The sequence below is a fragment of the Rhipicephalus microplus genome, chromosome 7 (assembly GCF_043290135.1).
Source record: "Rhipicephalus microplus isolate Deutch F79 chromosome 7, USDA_Rmic, whole genome shotgun sequence".
Lineage (NCBI taxonomy): Eukaryota > Metazoa > Arthropoda > Arachnida > Ixodida > Ixodidae > Rhipicephalus > Rhipicephalus microplus.
The window spans coordinates 164,457,963-164,474,131 of record NC_134706.1 but is presented as its reverse complement, the minus strand read 5'-3'; positions in this window follow the sequence as shown (position 1 = coordinate 164,474,131).

The following is a 16,169-nucleotide window of genomic DNA, read 5'->3' as shown; positions in this document are numbered from 1 at the left end:
CGTTCCCTGTCCCCCATGAGGCCAAGTTCGGCTACTCATGAGCGGGAAAACTAGTCGTCGCAGTCCCCGAGGCAAGGACTGCGATGCTATTGCGATGTGAAAGCCCTCAGAGCCGCCCATCTAATGTCATCGACGTGCTTGTGGACGGTGTTCATTCGTCTGCTCTTATTGACACTAGAGCTGCAGTATTCGTTATGGACGAAAACTTTTGCCGCTTGCTTCGAAAAGTGACGACGCCGATTTCTGGGTTGTCCCTTCGTAGTGCCGGTTCACATCGTATCCATCCTTCAGCAGAGTGCACAGCTCGCGTTGTCGTTCAGGACGTTCTGTATGTCGGCCAACTCATCATCATTCCTGCATGCTCTCACGACGTCATCCTGGGGTAGGATTTTCTTTCCCGCAACGACGCCGTCATCCATTGTGCCAATGCCGAAATTGAACTCTCACCCTTCTCGCATTTGACGCCGGAAGACAGTCCCTCAAAACTGAGTAAGATTCTCGTGAAAGACGACACCATAGTGCCTCCAAGCTCGGCGATGGGTGTACCTGTCTACTGCGCTGGACTCTCCGACACAATTGCGCTCGTTTCGCCATCCGACCGTACTTGCCGAAGGAAAGGGTTGCTAGTACCTTTCGCGACCGTGCAAATTACCCAGAGCAACGCCGCTATTTTTGTGACCAACCCATCCCCGTACACTGTTACCTTGGTTCGAGGGAAATGTCTCGGCAGAGTGGAACCAGTGGATAACGCACAAGTCCTGGACGTACCTGATGACTCGCGTTGTCCCAGTTCGTGTACCGTCAGCGCTGTTTCCACTTATGATTCATCATCTCCTGATGTATTTGGCCCCTACATTGATGACAATCTTACGTCGGTACAGCGTTCCCAGCTTCTGGACCTGCTGCGAGAATATCATTCTTCTTTCGATGTCGGGCGAAGTTCTCTCGGTCGCGCGTCCGCTGTTACACATCGCATCGACACTGGTGCCCATCCACCATTACGGCAACGTCCCTACCGCGTGTCGCCTGCTGAACGTCGGGAAATTAACGAGCAGGTTGATGATAGGCTCAGACGCGACGTTATTCAGCCCTCGGACAGTTCATGGGCGTCTCCTGTTGTTCTTGTCGCGAAGAAAGATGGTTCTGTGCGGTTCTGTGTGGACTACAGACGGCTCAATAAGATCACTCGCAAGGATGTTTACCCACTGCCGCGCATCGATGACGCAATTGACAGCCTTCACGGAGCCAATTTTTTTTCTTCTCTCGATCTGCGCTCGGCGTACTGGCAAGTACCCATGGCTGATGACGCTCGACCGAAGACTGCGTTCATCACACCCGACGGCTTGTACGAATTCAACGTCATGCCGTTTGGTCTATGTAATGCTCCTGCGACCTTTGAGCGCATGATGGACACCGTTCTGCGCAACTTGAAATGGCACACGTGCTTGTGTTACCTCGATGACGTTGTTGTGTTCGCCCCAGATTTCTCCACGCATCTCCAACGTCTGAAAGAAGTTTTCGCACGTGTGAGCAATGCCGGCTTGCAACTAAATCTGCAGAAGTGCCGCTTTGCAGCACGGCAACTCACCATCCTAGGGTACGTCGTGTCTAAGGATGGCATTCTTCCTGACCCAGCCAAGCTTCGGGCCGTGGCTGAATTCCCCAAACCTGCGTCCGTCAAAGAGCTGCGTAGTTTCGTTGGCCTGTGCTCATACTTCCGACGCTTCATACGAAACTTTGCTACGATTATATCACCGCTGACGAAGCTCCTTGGAAGTAACGGGCCCCTCAATTCGTGGTCGTCTGAGTGCGACGACGCGTTCGCGAAGCTGCGCCATTTGCTGACGTCTCCTCCCATTCTACGCCACTACGACCCTACGGCCCCGACGGAGGTGCACACAGACGCCAGTGGTGTAGGCCTCGGCGCTGTCCTGGCGCAGCGCAAACCCGGATTTCCTGAATATGTCGTAGCATATGCAAGCGGTACGCTCACGAGAGCCGAGACAAACTACACCGTCACGGAGAAAGAGTGCCTGGCGATCGTCTGGGCCCTTACAAAGTTTCGACCTTATTTGTATGGTCGCCCATTCGATGTCGTCACCGACCATCATGCACTATGCTGGCTTTCATCATTGAAGGATCCCTCAGGCCGTCTCGCCCGTTGGGCTCTTCGCTTACAAGACTACGACATCCGCGTGCTTTACCGCAACGGACGCCAGCATGCTGACGCCGACGCCCTCTCGCGCTCCCCTCTGCCTGAAGGTGATGTGCTCTGCTCTGTATCCTCGACTGCAGTTTCTGCCATTGATGTTGACATCATCGCTACCGAACAGCGAAAGGATAATTCAATCGGCCCGCTCATCGACTTGCTCGCTGATCCATCCGCAACGGCATCCACGCGTGCCTTGCGTCGTCAAGCTCGCCATTTCGCCATCCGTGACGGCCTTCTACACCGACGCAATTACGACGCCGATGGCCGGCAGTGGTTATTCGTGATACCCCGCAGTCTGTGGTCAGAGATCTGTGAATCCTTCCACTCTGATCCGCAATGCGCGCACTCTGGGGTATTCAAAACCTACCGTCGCATTCGACAACGCTACTTCTGGCGCGGGATGTACCGCTACGTGCAGCAGTTCGTTCGCTCCTGCCTCGCTTGCCAACGCCGCAAACCGTCAGCACACATGTCGCCAGGCCCCGCCACGGTGGTCTAGTGGCTAAGGTACTCGGCTGCTGACCCACAGGTCGCGGGTTCGATTCCCGGCTGCGGCGGCTGCATTTCCGATGGAGGCGGAAATGTTGTAGGCCCGTGTACTCAGATTTGGGTGCACGTTAAAGAACCCCAGGTGGTCAAAATTTCCGGAGCCCTCCACTACGGCGTCTCTCATAATCAAATGGTGGTTTTGGGACGTTAAACCCCACATATCAATCAATCACATGTCGCCAGCCAGTCTTCAACCGTTACCTTGCCCTGAGCGTCCGTTTGGGCGCATAGGTATCGATTTGTATGGGCCACTTCCTCTGACGTTGGCTGGTAACCGCTGAGCCATCGTCGCCGTAGATCATTTAACGCGATACGCCGAAACCGCCGCTATCCTTGCGGCTACTGCGCGTGATGTTGCGTCCTTCCTACTGCACCGATTTATACTGCGCCATGGTCCACCTCAGGAGCTTCTCAGCGATCGAGGCCGTGTCTTCTTGTCAGAAGTAGTCGAAGCCATTCTCATGGAGTGCCATTCTGTCCACCGCAAAACAACTGCTTACCACCCGCAGACGAATGGCCTGACCGAACGCTTTAACCGCACCCTCGGCGACATGCTTTCGATGTACGTCGCCGCCAACCATACGAATTGGGATACTATACTGCCCTTCGTCCCCTACGCCTACAACACCGCCCCTCAGAGCACGACCGGTTTTTCACCTTTCTTCTTGCTGTACGGAAGGCACCCGTCACACACCATCGACACTATACTCCCGTACACGCCGGATCAATCTGAGTGTGCACCTATTTCCGAGACAGCCAGGCTTGCTGAAGAGTGTCGTGAGCTGGCCAAGACATTTACGACGCATGAGCAAAAGCAGCAGAAGAGTATTCGTGATGGCTCCGCCACTTCTGAACCCACGTTCCTTCCTGGTTCCCTTGTATGGCTCTCAATCCCGACCTCTGTAGCTGGCCTTTCTTCCAAACTACTCCCGAAATATGAAGGTCCCTACCGTGTGATCGGGCGCACATCTCCGGTCAACTATCTTATGGAGCCAATTGAACAATCTTCGGACATGCGCCGCCGCGGGCGCGACATAGTCAACGTGGAGCGCCTGAAGGCTTACTATGACCTACTCGTAGTGACAAGCTGCTAGGTCGCCAGGCGGCTCCCTCTTCGACCCCGGGGTGATTGTAGAGAAGCCGCCGAACACTGAAGTGGGTCAAACTCTGAAGTGTTCTCTAGTGAGTCTACCCAAAAAAGGACGCCGCTCGCGCTGGGAGTCCGTGCTTGGCCGTTACTGTCGCCATTGTATATACTCGCTGTGTGCCTGCTAATAAACGCCATAACAATAAACAATAAATATAGTTTAAAAGCCAAAAACTCGTACAAATGTATGTCTTCTGAATGCAAAATTTTTGCGTTAGAATTTACCTTGCCAGGATACTTGCCTTTCTCGCTAATAAACGTCTACTTTCCTGTAGGCGTTCAAGACACAAGATTGTTAGATATGGCTGCTAATTGAGGCTGTAAAGAAAAAATATAGTTGGTGACTTCAACTCTCACATTACTTGCTGGGGTTTTAGAACAGTACATCGTGGACAACGGATGTGGGACTGGTCGGTAGACAACAACTTATTGCGCCTTAACGCTAGAACTCCCACATTTATTCGAGGTCATTCACGCTCCGCCTTAGATTTAAGCTTTGTAAGTTCGGCCATTGCTAGTACATCGTGGACAGCCCTTGATTGCGCCTCCAACAGTGACCACTTTCCTATAATGTTGGAGATCGCTTGCCCCGTCAAACCATCATGCTTCCATGCCCGGACCTATATAAATTATGCAAAATTTCAACACGACTTAAAAACTGCTTTAGACGCTCCCTCTCAGAATGGAGATGACACTAAAGCTATGAAATTAAGCGCAGTAATTAAAAGGGCATACAAAAACGCTGAATTTGCCGTGAAATCAGCGAAGAGAGTACCCTATAGCCCCTGGTGGAGTTCCAACTGTTCACGAGATCACAGACGAAGACATGCAGCTTGGAAGAAGCTAATAAATAATCAGTCCCCTAAGAACTGGTCAGAATATTAATTTTTTGCCGCTGTATTTAAAAACACGGTGGCCAAAGCTAAAGAAGAATATGCTAAAAAACATTTCGATTATCTCTCGAAACCAAAAAATAAGAAAGGTTTATTTCAATATATGCGATCTCACAAAATCCTGCCGTCTACAGTAAACACTGATTATGAAAAACTATCATTGGAAGTAGCGAAAAACTCTTTAGAGACAATTGGCAGAGGTCTAGAAGTTACATTTTCTTCGACTATGATTTTCAACTGGTAAAAGTCTAGCATAAGCACGGACTTCTAAAACGTAACGCTGTCTGAAGCATCAAAAGTAATCCGAGATCTACCATCGTCAGCTCCTGGTCCAGATAGAATCACAGTTCCTATGATTAAAATTTTATTCAATCTATCCCCCGGTAACGTCTTATAAACTACTCTTTAAAGAATGTCTGGATACCATATGACTGGAAAATAGCTAAGGTAATTCCAATAATAAAAAAGCAAGGATTAGGTTTTACCATAGAAAATATCAGACCCATCTCGCTAACTTTGAACATGATGAAACTCAAAGAGAGGGTCCTAAAGGGCTGAATAAACTCCTGGATAACGAATAAGGTCATAGTAAAGCCCAATGAAATTGGTTTTCGCTGTGAATGCTCAATTTGGTGCGCCCATGCGGATTTAGAGAGTCGAATACAGCCTGCTCGTAAAAGGAAACAGTACGTCGCATTAGTAACTCTAGACATAGCTATAAAGCGTACGACAGCGTCGAGCACTCTATTCTACTGACCACCTTGCAGAGCTTAAAGTTTCCTCAGTATATTACAGAGTGGATAGCAGAATTCTTAAAATCAAGGGAATTGTATTGCGTGAAGGATGGCTGTTGTTCGCATAAACTTAAACAGAAACGTGGTGTTCCCCAAGGGTCCGTCCTATCTCCAGCATTATTCAATATACTGATGAGTTCTATTTCAATTGTTCAGGATGTCAGTGTCTACATTCATGCAGATGATATCGCGTTTTTCGCTGCAGAGAGCGACATTTACTCACTACATCAAAAATTGCATAGATATATTATTACACTAGAAATTTGGTTGCAATCAATTTCATTGTCATAGAACATCAGTAAAAGTGCGCTCTTGGTGTTTCCTATAGCAGATACAGCTTCAATTTCTGTATTGTATAATCGGGAACCTATTCCACAAGTACATTCAGTCAAGTACTTAGGAATGATTTATAATGAAAAGCTAAATTGGAGCCCAAACATTGGATATATAACAGCAAAGACACAACGGGCGTTATGTTTATTACGCAGGTTAAGCAACAGATAATACGGGCTGCGCAGACACACAATGTTAATGATATGTATAATGTATGTGCGACCAATATTGGAATTCTGGTGTGTATTATTCTCGGGGGCCGCTGGTTATAAAATCAAACCACCAGTAATGTTAGAGCGAGAAGCCCTGCGAATATGCCTGGGACTTCCCAGGTTCGTGGCGAATAATGTATTGTATCAAGAAGCGCGATTGCCAACACTCCTCTGTCGATTCCGCATTCTAAGGTTCAAACCTTCTTAAAGTTCAACAGTTTACCGGCGCGAAGATCAGAGTACGCATTTATCAGCGACCCTGACTCTTTCTTTCTTGCACATTGGCCTCGATTTCATACTCCTCAGATAATTTTCGTTAAAAAGAAACTGGATTGCATAAATATAGACATTAGCTCAGTAATTGAAACTAATTCCTCAGCCCTCAACATTAGAATAAAGTACGATGAAATCTTCCCCTCCCCCCCCCAAGCCAAGTTGCAATCTCTTAGATTTTTGACCACTACATTAAACGATTACTTGGTACATGCAGAAGCAAAAATGGTAATAGCTACAGATGCTTCTGTCAACAATGAAAAGGCAGGCGTAGGAATAGCGTCTGATTTCCTCGGCTGGTCTTTTTCAGTAAGGCTTCCAGATTTCACTCCTATATTTGAAGTCGAGCTAGTAGCTATTATTTTAGCTCTTCGTAAAATTCCTACGACCGAGACCAGCGCAATTATCCTAACAGACTCACTTTCGGTGTGTGCAGCTCTGACAACCTCCGAACAATCTCGTGCCCTAGCAGCGTTGCACACATTAGCACCGCTGCCTTTAAAACTCCTCAAATTAGTGCGGGTCCCAGGTCACTGCGGATTACAATTAAATGAATTGGCAGCTGCTTTGGCACGAGCATCACTCGATGGACCAGTAATTTCAGTACTTCCCGAGTTAGAATACTTATCAGAGGTTAGATATAGAAAATTCGCTATTTTTACAGATAGTTTAGAAAATATCACACAATGAACAGATTATCAGCACCTCAAATTTCCATGGAAAGCCCAGTGGAGTTCGTCAAAAAAACTTGAAATTATAATCTCCAGATTCCGGTGTTGTTACCTCCCATTAAATTTTTATTTACACAGAGCTGGTCTGACACTTTCCCCCTTAGTCCGTTTTGCGAAGAATCAGAAACTATTGAACAATATTTTGGCTCATGTCGGAACTATGCATTAATTAGGAAACGACTTTTAGATATTCTATTTGCGAAGCTAGGTTTAAATTTAACCACAGAAAATGTTCTAAATTTTGGTGTTTCTGTTTTGGGAAATCACCACAGAGATGCATTCGATGTGGTGTGTAATTTTATTCAAGACTCTAAACGTTTTTCAACATAAAGCCCACGTTAACAGGTACTAAAAAAACGGGTCGAAAAGTAATTTTCAAATCTGGATAAATCCGTGGCATACCAAATTAATCGGGTTTGGCAAAACCAGCTCTCTGGTCGGTTTCCAAAATCAAGTTATAGCCGTTAGTGTTTACTTTATTGTTGATTGTTTTTTTCTCACTATCTAAATCTTTGGTTTCTTTCTTCTTTTAATATACTGTTCACTATACAACTCCCGCACCGTTTTTTTTTCATTATAAGCAGTAATGCAGTTATCGTCCATATGAGACTATATGTTCTCTTGGCCAATACCCCAGAGTGGGTATGAGCCATGGATAAGAGGCTACAAACAAACAAACAAACAAACAAACAAACAAACAAACAAACAAACAAACAAACAAACAAACAAACAAACAAACAAACAAACAAACAAACAAACAAACAAACAAATCGGTTGGTATCGCACGGGAAGACGAAAAATGAACAATAACTTTTGGAGCCAGTCAGTTGGGTGTGGGCCACAGTGCTATTCTGTCAGCGCTACATAAATTCATTCAGGCAACCGGAAGGATACGCTGCTAGTGGTACTGCCAGATATATCCAATTCTTTCTCCTCCTTCCTCATTCTTGTTAATTTGTTTTATATGTTATGGTTTATCGCATTATTCTGCAATTTTTCACGTTTTTTCAAAGGAACATTATTATTGTTCCTATCTAATTTCTCTTGATTTTTTTTAGCAAGCGTTCTAAAAAATGATCTATTATGAGGTACAGTGTGGCCAATTCCCCATGTGGGTATGAGCCAAGATCTCCTAGGAGACAAGACAACTTTTTCGAGATGGTGACGACGTAGCGCCGACAGTCGACCGTTTCTGCAGTAGCTGGCGCTTTCGATTGCACGTCCTGTGAGAGGATATTGGCCACACTCATCACCTTTGGTTCTTTATTAGCGGTAGAATTTCTTTTTGCTGATTTTTGAGGAGCCATCAATGCCGCTGTACGGTCCCGGCCAGGGCTCGCCCTGGTCGGCCAGTCGCCCTGCTGAATCGGTACCACTGAAGTGTTTCCTCAAGAACGGCGTGAGCAGTTTGCCTGTCGCGCTTGTGCCCACTGATGGTGGAGCCATTCGGTTGAGTGAAACGGAGGTGTTTCAAGAAGAACTTCGTTACATAAGCGGTCATTTTCTGGACATCTTGGAGGTGAGGCGTTTCGGGAAGACTGGCACACTATGCAGGTCTTCAAATATTATATGCTTAACAGATTTACTGGCCGCCACGAGATTTGCGTTCATTGCTGTTCGCGCTTTTATCCCCCCTCATCTTGCTTGCATGAAGGGCATTGTTCGCAGTGTTCCAACAAACATTAGTCCTGAAGCATTCTTAAAGATGGTCTCTCCGGCTAGCGTGGTATCTGTCTACAGATGCACCAGACCTGTAGGTGATACGCGAGTCCCTACTGAAAGCGTCATCGTTACCTTTGCTGGTCTCACACGCCCCTGTAAGCTGAAGGCCGGGCCTTATCAATTCCGTGTAGAGGCACTGACACCTCGCCCACTGCAACGCCGTAACTGCTGGCGATTTGGACATAGCGCTAATGCTCGCAGGTCCTCATTGAGATGTGCGAATTGCGGTGGGGCACATGCCGCATCAAATTATCAGGTAGACAACTGCAGGCGTTGCCTATGTGATGGAGCACACACAGCCACGAACAAATAGCTGCCCTGCTCGAGAACGTGAAACACAAATTCTAGATATAATGAAGAAACGCCGTTGTTCTCGGTATGAAGCAACATCCTTCATTAAAGAGCGCGAAGTGGGGTACGCTGCTGCTACGTCATGCCAGTGTGGGTCAATTGAAGCGACGGTCGCTTCCGCAGTGTCAGCAGCGATAGATAAGGCCATGCCGATGATTATGGAACGGCTTTTCAACACCTTTGCTGAAGGTCTGACCAAGATGCTCGCTGCCAGGTTAAACAGCCTTATTCCCTCCTTCGCTGCACACACTGTCACTGTCGAGGGTGAAGCTGAGCAACTCGAAAATGAACAAAATAATCGGCGTCAAAAAGATGTTACCCCAGAAACGCTCGTCAGCGCTCAGTCGCCGACCCCTGTGGGGCCCAGTGGGTCGTTTGGTGAAATGAGGTTTGGTAATATCATTCATAAACGACGCAATGCTTCATTGTCTCCAACCACTTTGCGAATGTCGAAACCAAAAAAAAAGCTATTACTGATACCAACAACGAGCAGGACGTTTAGCGTTCTGCAGTCGAGTCAACTATATTAAGTCCATCATAGCGCCTGTAAAAGTTCTCCAGTGGAATTGTCGTTCCGTATCTTCCGCTTACATAGATCTTATTTATCTCATACAGCAAACAAATCCTAATATAATTTTAGTTCAAGAGTCTTGGATTCAGTAAACTAAACATTGACTCTGAAATATTTTTGAACTTTTAGACTGGATCGGCTATGTATAGGAGGTGGATTATTGGCCCTAATATCTTGAAAAATGTGTGCTCATGTTACTGTAACGTTTGAACATATTTGTCTGGATTGTGAATTGTTAGAACCGGATTGTTTGTTACCTGACTCCAACAGGATTACAGTGATTAATGCGTACTTTTGGAATGTAGTAAGACGCACAAATCACCTTGATTGTGTTATCAAGAATTCTTCGTCAAATTAAATTTTATTGGCTGGGGACTTTAGCTCGCATCACATTTCTTGGGGGGTTTAAAACAGATGGCTGTAGCAAAATATTGTGGAATTGGTTGCAGGATAATAATTTTCGCTGTCATAACTCTGGACAAGTTACCTTTCTACGCGGGATAAGCTCATCAACATTAGACCTAACTTTTTCGTGTGGCCAGTTTATAATTTCATCGTGAGAAACGTTTGATAATGGCAGTAGTAGTGATCATGTACCGATTACCTATGAAATCTTGCTACCACAACTCACCTGTGCTATCCGGCAACAACGGTTTACCAACTATAAAATTTATAACACTGTTTTAAACTCCGCGCTCTCGTCATTAAGAGGACGCGTCGAACAGCAACGAGCCGCTTCAGTAGTAGCGTGTCTAGGTGACTCTGTCCAGCCGGCAGAGTTTTCTGTTAAGTACGGCAGCACACCGTCAAATTCAGCTTGGTGGAATGAAGATTGTACGCTTGTGTATAGGAGACGTAAGGCTGCTTGGAAACGTTGACGCCACAACCATACTCCAAAAAATTGGGTTGACTATAAATTCCACGCAGCGTTATTTAAACGTACAGTTGCTATAGCTAAAGATAAACACAATTCTGACTTACATTCGCGTTTATCAAAACCTGATAAAAGATCTGCCCTGTACAGGTTTCTACGGAACAAAAAATCGACGCAGGTACCAGCATATTCGCATTCAGTAGTGCTGTCTCCTAAAGAGACAACAGATTCGTTAGAGGACATCGCGAAAGGACTTGAAGCGCGTTTCGCTTCGTCATGCTTGAGGCCTGTGACATTCAAAAGCGCAACCTCAGACTTCCGGGAAGTTACTATGGCGGAACTGGCAGATGTCATACTAACTATAAAGCAAGCGGCTCCCGGTCTAGATCAGATTACAAACTCTATGATTAAATTGATATTTATATCCCATTCCGATAAGCTTTTGAATATTGTTAACTGCTCCTTACAGCACACATGAATTCCAAGCGCATGGAAAATTGCTAAAGTGGTGTTGCTGCGAAAAAATCCAAGCCTCGAATATGTCCTGGATAACATTCGGCCAATTTCGCTTACTTCAAACTTAGTTAAAATGATTGAAAGAATTCTTCATAGAAGGCTAAGTGAATTAATCGCTCATCAGGACATCCTTTCACCAAGGCAAGTAGGATTTAGACATGGGTGCTATATGGTCGGCTCATGTTGATTTAGAAAGCCGAATTCGCCTTGCAAAAGTATCTGGTGAGCTTTCTGCATTCGTCACATTAAATATCGCAAAAGCCTTCGATAGTGTGGAACACTGTACAATAATTTCAAGATTAGTGAACTGTGAGGTGTCCAAGTACATTATATCTTGGGTTCAGGAGTTTCTCTTTGAGAGACAATTCTTTTGTTGCCACGACGGAATTATTTCTGCCTCATATAAGCAAACAAGTGGTGTTCCGCAAGGATCGGTCCTGTCACCTCTTTTATTTAATATATTATTACCATTCCTTCCCGTTCATAAAAATATTCCTCTTTTCATCTACGCCGATGATATTGCTTTTTTCTCGTCGTCCCGAGATATCAATACTATGTATCAAATCTTACAGTCATATTTGAGTGAGCAAGAGTTATGGCTTGGCGGGCTGTCTTTTTCACTTAATGTTAGCACATGTGCTCTGCTTGTATTCCCTCTATCCGTTGCCGTATTTATTTCACTGCATCATTGAAGTGATCCGATTCCACAAGTAAAAGCGCTAAAATATCTTGGCAATATTTACGCGGACAATTTAAATTGGCAGCAACAAATAGAATCAAACACCCGTAAAGCAGAAAACGCCCTAGGATTGCTACGCCGGTTTTGCAATAAGAATTCAGGGATGCGCAGGGATACGTTAGTTATGATATACAAAGTTTACGTACGCCCAATTCTGGAGTTTGGTTGCGTTCTGTTTTCGGAAGTGCTGAGTACAAATAGAGACCTCTTATAGTGCCAGAAAGCCAAGCCCCGCGGCTGTGTCTCGGGCTACCTAGGTGTGTCGCGAACAGCGTGCTTTATTTGGAAGCTAGAATCATTCAACTTGATGCTAGATTTCGACAGCTTACTGTGTAAACATTTCTAAAACTTTACGATGCACCCCTCTTCTGTTCACAGGCAGTTTTCATCAAACATCCAGTTTGTTTATTTCAGCGCCCGTGGTTTCGTTATCAAAGACCCCAAGTCATGTTCGTCGAGTCTCTGTTATCAAATCTTCACGTTTCCCTCCAGCATTTAACTCCTTAATCCCAATGCTCGGTGCCAGTTGACTTAATTTTCGATGATATTGCTACGTAGCTGACGTATCAGCGGTGAAAAGACGACAACGAGGAAGTGGTCTGTCGGTTGCGCGTGCTGCTTCCATCTTAGTCGACGCCATACGCATCATTTTGAATATAGATTTTAAATAGACACACCTCGTGTCATTTTTACGTAACATCTTTGTGGTGGACGTGCTGGGTTCTTCCCCGTCTTCATCACGAAGCTCCGCAACGGCCGCATCATCATAGGTCCAGCCATGTCACAGGTTGAACAACCATCGTCTTCGCCACCTGCCCCTACCGTGACTTCTACATACGTCGCTCTACCTCCTGTTCGTGATCCCGGTGTATTTTCTGGTCAGGATGGCGTTGACGTCGACAAATGGATCAACCGGTACGAACGGGTCAGCGCAAGCTATAGGTGGGACCCGACTCTTATGCTTGCCAATGTGCTTTTTCACCTCGATGGCCCACCGCGCGTGTGGTTCGAGACGCACGAAGCGGAGATTACGAGCTGGGACTCCTTTAAAGAGAAGATCCACGACCTTTTTGGCGACACCATTGGGCGGCAGATCGCAGCGCGGAATCAACTGGCGGCCCGTGCACAGACGTCGACGGAGTCGTACGTCGCGTACATTCACGACGTCATCGCCCTATGCCGCCAGATTGACGAGCACATGAGTGAGTCGGAGAAAGTGGCCCATTTGCTGAAAGGCATAGCAGACGACGCATTTAATCTACTAGTTTACAACAACGTTGCCACCGTCGACGCCATCATTAAAGAGTGCCGGCGGTTCGAAGAAGCTAAGAGCCGCCGTATTTCTCAGCGATTCACTCGGCTGCCCAACACGGCCGCAACCTCATCGTGTGAAGCCGCCCGCCAGTCCCCCACGTATGACAACGTCACACGTATTGTTCGTCGGGAAGTCGAAGCCGCCTGTCCGGCTCCTCTTCAGCCACCCGTTTTCGCAACTCTCGCCTCTGACCAACAACAGCCGTCAGTGGCGTTAATACAAGCTGTGGTGAGGCAGGAGTTTGCGAACCTCGGACTTCCCTCAGCAGGTCCCCTGACTCGCCCTGAAGTCCCGCCCTACTCCCGAGCACACGCTCGCCGTTCACCTCGAACAATGCCCTTCCGTAACTCTTCGGAATGGCGAACACCCGACGACCGGCCTATTTGTTTTTCCTGCCACCAGCCTGGGCACGTTTCTCGCTATTGCCGCCACCGTTGGTCAAACCAACCACGTCAGACTTTCTCTACTTCGGCGCTCATGCATCCGACGAGTCCTCGACGTTCAGACGCCACACCCTTTAATTTCTATTCGTCATCTTCTTATGAACCTTCCACTGACGCCCCTTTGACCGGTCGCCGCTACCCTGACGCCCCTTCGTCCGGTCGCCGCAGCTCTCGCTCCCCGTCGCCGCTACGTCGCCAATCCCGCTCTCCGCCACCTCGGCGCTTTTCCTCGCCGAGCTTCTCTGGACGACCGCAGCAGGAAAACTAGATATTGCAGCTTATAGAGGTGAAGCTGCAATACCAATGACGACCAAAAATCCTCTACTGACGCTTCCCACGCACCATAGCCTGCTTGAAGTACAAGTCAACCATGTTCCTGTGACCGCCCTCATTGATACAGGTGCGCACCTGTCTATTATGAGCGCTTCTCTACGCTGCCGCTTACAAAAGATTATGACGCCATCTACGACGCAGGCAATACGTGTTTCCGATGGCGGTACTGTACCAGTAATCGGAATGTGCACTGCTCGTGTCAGCATTGCCGGTCGTCACGCCGTGGTCCTTTTTGCCGTGCTAGCCTGCTGCCCTCATGACCTCATACTTGGCCTTGATTTCCTTTCGGCACACTCGGCCTTAATTGATTGTTCGTCTGGTACCCTCAGCCTTGATCTACCAATCTTTGCCGACTACTCTGCAAAGCCCACCAGCCGCTTGAGCCCAACCACTTTCGTTCGCCTGCCACCTCGAGCCGTCACGTACGTGTCTTTGTCATCGACCCTTCCCGTTCCTGACGGTGATTATATTGTTACGCCAATTACTGACGTTCGGCTGACGCGCAGTGTTACTGTGCCCTATACCATCGCGACCATAGCGGATAACTGTGTGTTACTTCCGCTCCTTAACTTTGGTTTCACCCCTCAAGTGTTGCCCTGCCAGACGTCTCAAGCCCAGCTAACTGCCATAACAGAGGACGATGTCAGTGTTGTCGCTGTATCTGCTCCTGATCGAAGCGCAGTCTCACGGTCACCCAGCTCAGACGATGGTATGTTTCGAAACATGATTGGATCGGAGCTGTCGCCTCACCAGGCCGACGCTCTCTGCCAAGTTTTGGCCCCATACAGTGACATTTTTGACACCGACGATCGTCCCTTGGGCCAGACTAAAATTGTCACTCACCGAATCAACACTGGTGACTCTGCGCCCATTCACCGTAGGCCGTACCGCGTGTCAGCATCTGAGCGAGAAGTGATTCAGAAAGAAGTGGCCAAAATGCTTACGAAAAACGTAATCGAACCATCAACGAGCCCTTGGGCATCTCCCGTGGTATTAGTAAAAAATAAAAACGGCTCATGGCGTTTCTGCGTTGATTATCGCCACCTCAACAAAATTACCAAAAAAGACGTGTACCCTCTACCACGCATTGACGATGCCCTTGATTGCCTCCATGGCGCCACCTTCTTTTCATCTCTCGACCTCCGATCTGGCTACTGGCAAATTGCTGTAGATGACATGGACCGAGAAAAGACTGCCTTCGTTACCCCTGACGGCCTTTACCAATTCAAGGTCATGCCGTTCGGGCTCTGCAACGCTCCAGCGACCTTCGAGAGAATGATGGACACGCTCCTACAAGGATTTAAATGGTCGACATGTTTGTGTTACCTGGACGACGTGATCATTTTCTCACCTACCTTTGCAACCCACCTTGAACGCCTTTCGACCATTCTATCCATATTTCGACGGGCCGGCCTGCAGCTCAATTCCTCCAAGTGCCACTTCGTTCTTCATCAGATTACCGTATTGGGTCACCTTGTTGACGCTGCCGGCGTACGGCCAGACCCGGCGAAAGTACGCGCTGTAACAAACTTCCCAGTCCCACGCTCTGTCCATGATGTTCGCAGTTTTGTGGGCCTCTGCTCCTACTTTCGCCGGTTCGTGAAAAACTTTGCGGCACTCGCACGGCCACTCACCGACCTTCTCAAACAAGACGTCCCATTTTCTTGGGGCCCTCCTCAAGCTGACGCCTTCTCTCAGCTAATCACCGCTCTAGCGACACCTCCTATTCTTGCACATTTCGACCCCGATGCTCCCACCGAAGTGCGAACAGACGCGAGTGGTCACGGAATTGGTGCAGTTTTGGCACAAATTCAGCGGGGCAACGACCGTGTAATCGGGTACGCGAGCCGTCTGCTTTCTAAGCCTGAACGCAATTATTCTATAAGAGAACGGGAATGTCTCGCTCTTGTTTGGGCGGTTTCGAAATTCCGTCCTTACTTGTATGGCCGCCCTTTCCGTGTCCTCACAGATCACCACGCGCTGTGTTGGCTTTCTTCTCTGAAGGTCCCCACTGGACGACTTGGTCGTTGGGCATTACGCCTACAGGAGTATTCCTACTCGGTTGCTTATAAGTCTGGACGTCTCCATCTGGACGCCGATTGCTTATCCCGCTACGCTGTTGATCAGCCCGACGAACCAGACATCGAGCCTAGCCTCAGCG